The sequence below is a fragment of the Epinephelus lanceolatus genome, chromosome 8 (genome assembly GCF_041903045.1).
Source record: "Epinephelus lanceolatus isolate andai-2023 chromosome 8, ASM4190304v1, whole genome shotgun sequence".
Lineage (NCBI taxonomy): Eukaryota > Metazoa > Chordata > Actinopteri > Perciformes > Serranidae > Epinephelus > Epinephelus lanceolatus.
In genome coordinates this window covers 24,428,689-24,435,934 of record NC_135741.1, presented here as the reverse complement: position 1 = coordinate 24,435,934, position 7,246 = coordinate 24,428,689, and positions in this window count along the sequence as shown.

The window sequence follows — 7,246 nt, the reverse complement described above, 5'->3', positions numbered from 1 at the left end:
TAACGAGTACTTTAACCTTTGACAGGCCAAAAGTTTGGACACACCTTCTCATTCAATGCGTTTTCTTTATTTTCATGACTATTTACATTGTAGATTCTCACTGAAGGCATCAAAACTATGAATGAACACATGTGGAGTTATGTACTTAACAAAAAAAGGTGAAATAACTGAAAACATGTTTTATATTCTAGTTTCTTCAAAATAGCCACCCTTTGCTCTGATTACTGCTTTGCACACTCTTGGCATTCTCTCCATGAGCTTCAAGAGGTAGTCACCTGAAATGGTTTCCACTTCACAGGTGTGCCTTATCAGGGTTAATTAGTGGAATTTCTTGCTTTATCAATGGGGTTGGGACCATCAGTTGTGTTGTGCAGAAGTCAGGTTAATACACAGCTGACAGCCCTATTGGACAACTGTTAAAATTCATATTATGGCAAGAACCAATCAGCTAACTAAAGAAAAACGAGTGGCCATCATTACTTTAAGAAATGAAGGTCAGTCAGTCCGGAAAATTGCAAAAACTTTAAATGTGTCCCCAAGTGGAGTCGCAAAAACCATCAAGCGCTACAACGAAACTGGCACACATGAGGACCGACCCAGGAAAGGAAGACCAAGAGTCACCTCTGCTTCTGAGGATAAGTTCATCCGAGTCACCAGCCTCAGAAATGGCAAGTTAACAGCAGCTCAGATCAGAGACCAGATGAATGCCACACAGAGTTCTAGCAGCAGACCCATCTCTAGAACAACTGTTAAGAGGAGACTGCGCCAATCAGGCCTTCATGGTCAAATAGCTGCTAGGAAACCACTGCTAAGGAGAGGCAACAAGCAGAAGAGATTTGTTTGGGCCAAGAAACACAAGGAATGGACATTAGACCAGTGGAAATCTGTGCTTTGGTCTGATGAGTCCAAATTTGAGATCTTTGGTTCCAACCGCCGTGTCTTTGTGAGACGCAGAAAAGGTGAACGGATGGATTCCACATGCCTGGTTCCCACTGTGAAGCATGGAGGAGGAGGTGTGATGGTGTGGGGGTGTTTTGCTGGTGACACTGTTGGGGATTTATTCAAAATTGAAGGCACACTGAACCAGCATGGCTACCACAGCATCCTGCAGCGACATGCCATCCCATCCGGTTTGCGTTTAGTTGGACGATCATTTATTTTTCAACAGGACAATGACCCCAAACACACCTCCAGGCTGTGTAAGGGCTATTTGACCAAGAAGGAGAGTGATGGAGTGCTGCGGCAGATGACCTGGCCTCCACAGTCACCGGACCTGAACCCAATCCAGATGGTTTGGGGTGAGCTGGACCGCAGAGTGAAGGCAAAGGGGCCAACAAGTGCTAAACACCTCTGGGAACTCCTTCAAGACTGTTGGAAAACCATTTCAGGTGACTACCTCTTGAAGCTCATGGAGAGAATGCCAAGAGTGTGCAAAGCAGTAATCAGAGCAAAGGGTGGCTATTTTGAAGAAACTAGAATATAAAACATGTTTTCAGTTATTTCACCTTTTTTTGTTAAGTACATAACTCCACATGTGTTCATTCATAGTTTTGATGCCTTCAGTGAGAATCTACAATGTAAATAGTCATGAAAATAAAGAAAACGCATTGAATGAGAAGGTGTGTCCAAACTTTTGGCCTGTACTGTATATATACTTAAACTTGTAAATTGGTATTTTTACACGCTGGTATTGTTGTTCTTCTTTCACCACTGGTGGTATCCAATAGTAGAATTACTCAAGTACTAAGCAGAAATCTAAAGTACTTGTACTTTACTTAAATACAGTATTTTCCATTTTGTGCAACTTTGTTTTTCAACTCCACCACATCACAAAGAGGTAAATATTATGTTTTTCCTCCACTGTTTGTCTGACAGGTTCAGCAACTAGTTACTTCTCAGATGTACATTTTTCATACCCTTCCTGTCCGGTGAAATCCACATATCTTAAATCTCTTGGAGATTTTGAATTATTTTTTTCTCGTGTTTTTATGATAAGTGTTCCCTTACTGGTTTGGAACATTATTCTACAGCTGAACAGACTTTAAAACAAAACAAATAAAATGGATTAGCTGGAAAGTGCAAGTGTAAGGAGCTTCTATTTCCCTGACTAAACGTTTACATAAGAGGCGCCTCTTATAGGTAGTACAATATGATGGCTTTATAGCCTGAGTCCTTGTTTGTGAGTACTTCTACTTTGGGGTATGTGTAAAATATGTAAATTGTATTTATATATTTTGGATAATATGTCTCTATATTTTCTATTATGGACTTTTTGGGCTATTATGTATTCGCTGGTTTTGTACTATATGATGTGAACTTTCATATTTATGTAGGGTGACGTTTTTTACATATATGTGTACTCTAGATATGTGTGTACTCAAGGTCACTCTTCATGTTTATGCTGGACTATTGTATTTATATGAATACATCTTTGTGTTTTTTTCATTTTTTTATATGTCTGGTTTGCACACAGCTGATTCATCTCACTGATCACGGTGGGTATTTAAAGACGGCGTTTCTGGTTGTATCTTATTACAAGTCTGAGGAAGAGCCTGCGTTGCTCGAAACGTCACTTGACAGAAAATAAATCATGGATTAATGGGAGCTCTATCGGTGTGCGGATCATTTTTTCCTTTTTTGATGCATGTTAGCTGGAAAGTGCATCATCCCAGAACTGAAAAATGGTTGTTTTTCCTGAGCACATGAGAATTAGATGTTTTAAAGGTACATGGTTTTCACAGGACAGTGCTGCCATGCACAAATATGATGATCTTGTAGAATATGATGCATCCCTGCAGATTAAACTACCCAACAGTTAAAATTAGCACAATGTTAAACAGTAAAATGCAACATACACATTAATGCAGGAGTAATAACAATCCAAAAATGTCACAGCAAAACACAGATAAGCACCACTTTTTCTACAGAATGAGTAATTTTACTTTTGGTACCTTAAGTAAATGTTGCTTATAATACTTACATAATTTTACTAAAGTTAATTTTAGTAAAGGATTTAAATACTTGTTCCACCACCTGTTTACGCACATCATGGGCCCACTGCACAGTGACACAACCAAGGCACAGTAGTTCAAAATTGTGCCACCAGATGTCACTGTTGTACAACAGGAAGTCAGAACCCCATGAAGATTTTGGCTTCAACTTGCTTCAGCTCAATAAAAAAAATCAGTGTCAGTTAATTGAGTCGCAGGTCTGCCTCATGCATGTTTTGATACAACACAGAGACCCTGTGAAAAACAGCATTTTAATGATAAAAATAATAACGATGATGATTTGTCTGCCTGTCCCTCCATCCAGTGGTAGAAAGTAGACAAAGTACATTTACTCTACTTAAGTACAATTTTAAGGTGCTTGTAGGCATTGAGTGTTTTCATTTTCTGCTGCTTTATATTTCTACTTTACTACATTACAGTGGGAAAAACTGTACTTTTTACTGCTGGTTAATTTGCAGATTCACATTAATAATTCAAAATATAATCAGCAAATAAATTATGTGTTGATTGTAATACAATAATATAATATCCTTAAATAATATCCTTAAAAGAAGCCATTCTGCAAAATTTTACTTTTGGTACTTAAAGTATATGTTGATGATAATATTTTTGCACTTTTATTTAAAAGTAGTATTTAGTATTTCGATGTTAAATGATTGACTTTAACATCACTGTGCAGATCTGAAGACAGATTTACAACTTCTGGCGTCACTTTACCCGCTCCTCCAATAATCAATGCTATCCACTCGTCAGTGGATTTTGGGCACAATCCATCGCGCGCTCAATGGGCCTTGAAATTACCGTTTATGTGGCTCGAGCGTCAAAACAATAGCGACATAAGACCCTCGCTGCGAGACCAACGGCACTTCTGGCGCTTTAATGGCAGATCGAACATGCAAAACGAGGAAAAGAAGACCCCCAACAAAGTCAACCCTACTAAGCCCATCATCAAAATAACAAGAAATAAAATAAAAGGTACAATATAGAGTATCTTTTTTATGATTTTATTTCTGAAATGTTAATAGAGCCTGTCAGCCTGCAGCCTATTCACTTGCCAGCTGATTGCTGATGAGTCTGCCGAGCAGACAGCTCAGTGGCAAGCACTTTAAGAAGATTAGCAGCGCCTCACGTTTTCCTCATCATTTGCAACAATAATCCACCACAAGAGGCTAATAATAACAACGGGAATATCCTATATGTCTGCTCTCAAATAGATTACCTACAATATATACCAATTAGCAAATTGAAATATTATCCTATTATGATATTCAGGCGTCTGCATAGTTCTTAACATGGCTGAAATTAATTTCCTAAATTATTAGACACTTAATTGGAAAAATTACCACCGTCGTTTTCCCTTTCTTTCATTTCGTGTGCAGTGTTGTGAAAGCAAATTCAATTACTCCCCAACTTAAAGGAAATGTTTCAACAGATCCTCTGAGGTGCCCCAACTGACTAATGAAATTATGGCAGTTCTCCCACCTAATGCCATTCAAAGTCCCCCCTGCTACAGCAAATCTCCAAACCACCTGATTTATTTTTAATGATATTACACCCCTCAGTCGGCTGTGTCATGGTAATAATCGGGGCTGCTCCAGCTGCCTCTAGATCACATTAGCCAGGCTTAATATTGACAGTGCCGGGCCCACTAAACAATGAGGCTATGGGGATAGGGAGCTTAGACGCTGCCTAGCCAATGGGCATACTGCAGGAGGTAAAGGAGGTGCAGGCCAGGATGCTCCAGTTCCCTATGCCCTGGAGGACTGGCACCATCATTAGGCAGCTTCTTCTATAGTCCTGTGGAGCTTTAAACCCACCACTACCAGATCCAGACCCCACCCAGGCCCCAGACATCAAAACCATACTGACAAGGGACCATGAAACTAGTGGCAACTTGATTCCCTGCTATTCTTTTACCGGATGGAGAGAACCTGCCAGGACAACAGCTCAGCAGCTGCACCTTGTGTTGGTTCCTGCTGTGCCAGTCTTTGGAAAGCCTAGGGAAAACCAATCTGCAGGGCTCACCTTGAGACAGCATGGAATCAACTGATAGTAGTTCATTTTCAGGACTACAAATAAAAACAACTTCTTATTCCTGTCTACAGACATGAACAAATAAATACAATGTATGTCTAATTAAAAAGCTTATGTGAAACGTGAAATATTCCTACGTTATGTTTGGTCATAGACACCAACATGCAAGAAAAACCTTTCACAGTCTGATTTGATTAGAAAAGTGCTTTTATCCGTTAGACTAATTTATGTTGCAGGCTTGTCTAGTTGCTGTATTTGCATAATGGTCACACTGGGAATCAGACTGGGCCACTTGTGGGACACTTGCACCTGATCACAGACACCATGGCTCTTTGCCAATCACACCTCCACAGTCAGTTCTCCCAATTAAAAATCACCTGTATTTGTCCTTGGATTTGCCAGGTTGTTCAGCATCAGTTAGATGTCCATGTACACTGAGTTTTTTTCTTCTGTCCCAAATTGTTGTTTGGATCGGAGGGGATTTTGCACGGGGGCCCACAGATTACCGTCGTTGATTAGTGGTTGGGTGTAATCCTTTCAGCCCCTCTCTCTCCAAAACACCCCTGGGATATGCCCGTCTCCCTGAGGAGCGGCAGCATGGCAGATGGATCCTCCTCCCCCTCTTCTGCCCCCTCTAACAGCACACCCAAAAACACTGTTGATGTCCTGGGATGGAGGTTGTAAAGTATCCTGAATATGAAACCACAGGCACCTTTGTTTAATGGCTCTCTCCCTACTTAGTGAGAATTGCCCTCAGGCCTGATTCCCATTCTGTAGCTACATTTCTGCCCGATTGGAATGTTTTCCAAATCCATTAGCCCAAAGGAAGAGGAATAAGATGCATGCAATCTGCTCATATTGCCTGGATGAGATGCTGCTAGATCTTATCAAGACTCACTTTGTGAAGCACAAGTTGTTGACATCTCAGTTTTATGGATATGGCTAGCCATTTGCCAAAAAGTGTACATGCTGGTTTGAAGTCAAAACATGAGATTATATTTCTACAGATAAATATAACTTTCCACTTACCCACATGGCTTCTTTGGGTCTGAAGCAATCGTGCGCCTTGTGTGTTCATGTGCAAGGGTTTAATGTATGTTGGCTGCAGGTGGCACAGTGAAAACCTGCAGTTGTAAAACTCCATTTATGCTGTAGTCATGAGTCTCAATCGCTTTGGCTCAATTTTTGAAACAGTCGTAACATTCTCTAAACTGTGAGTGCCATTGTCATAACTGTTTAATGGGACATCAAAACTCCATTGCATGTCTGCAAAATGTTGTAAGTCACCCAAGATACACTATTGTGTCAGGGAACTGGCCAATGCCACCAAAATGAAAGCTGTTTGGTCATCGTGTGAGCTATATAGTAAAAATGTTTAGATATTTTATCACACTGGCAGTCAACTCTGGAAGTGTTTCTTGTATACAAATCTCTGTTTTATCCTGCTTCTTTGTTGACATTGACCGCTTACTGTGCTACACAAGAAGGCTGTGCACATTTTTATGCATACATACAGTAAAGTCATTTGTGTAGGAGTGTGTTACATTTATTGTAAACAGAAAATTCACCTTTGATTTTTCATGTAAAGTCATATACAGTGAACAGAAAATTTGCCACAAATTGACATGTCAAAATAAATAAATAAAGAAAGAATTGGTTGAGTAATTCTTGGTTCATTACTGTCACTGGGCAGGTAAACTGCCAATTTAGCCGATGTCTAAGACAGAGTGCTGCAGGGATGATGTTTTTTTATAGGCTATACCAGAAGGTAACACCGCCCCAGTTCCCTTGACAAAAAGGCAATAATATTTTTCATTGGATTTTGGATTATTGCAGAAAATAAACTCTGTGGCAAAAACAGTTTGATACTTACATGTTTTTTCAGCAAGATAATCTTCACAAGTGAAGCAGAATTCAACAAGCATTGGATTGTTCACCCACTAATTGGGAACGAGAGCTGGGTTTAGACCGTCTTGAGACAGGTTAGTTGATGATGCGATGATGTGTTGTTGCAATAGTAATCCTGCAAGTAATTCTGCAGTGTAAATGCAATCACAAGAGGTAAAAGGCTAATGTTAGGCTCAATGAAAACACTATGGCCGCATGACTTTAGGTCCCCACCACAACATGGCTGCAGAGATGTGCTCCGTGTGATGAAGTTCTGTAGTCCCTTTTCACCACTTGTAAGCGATGGCCTTTTT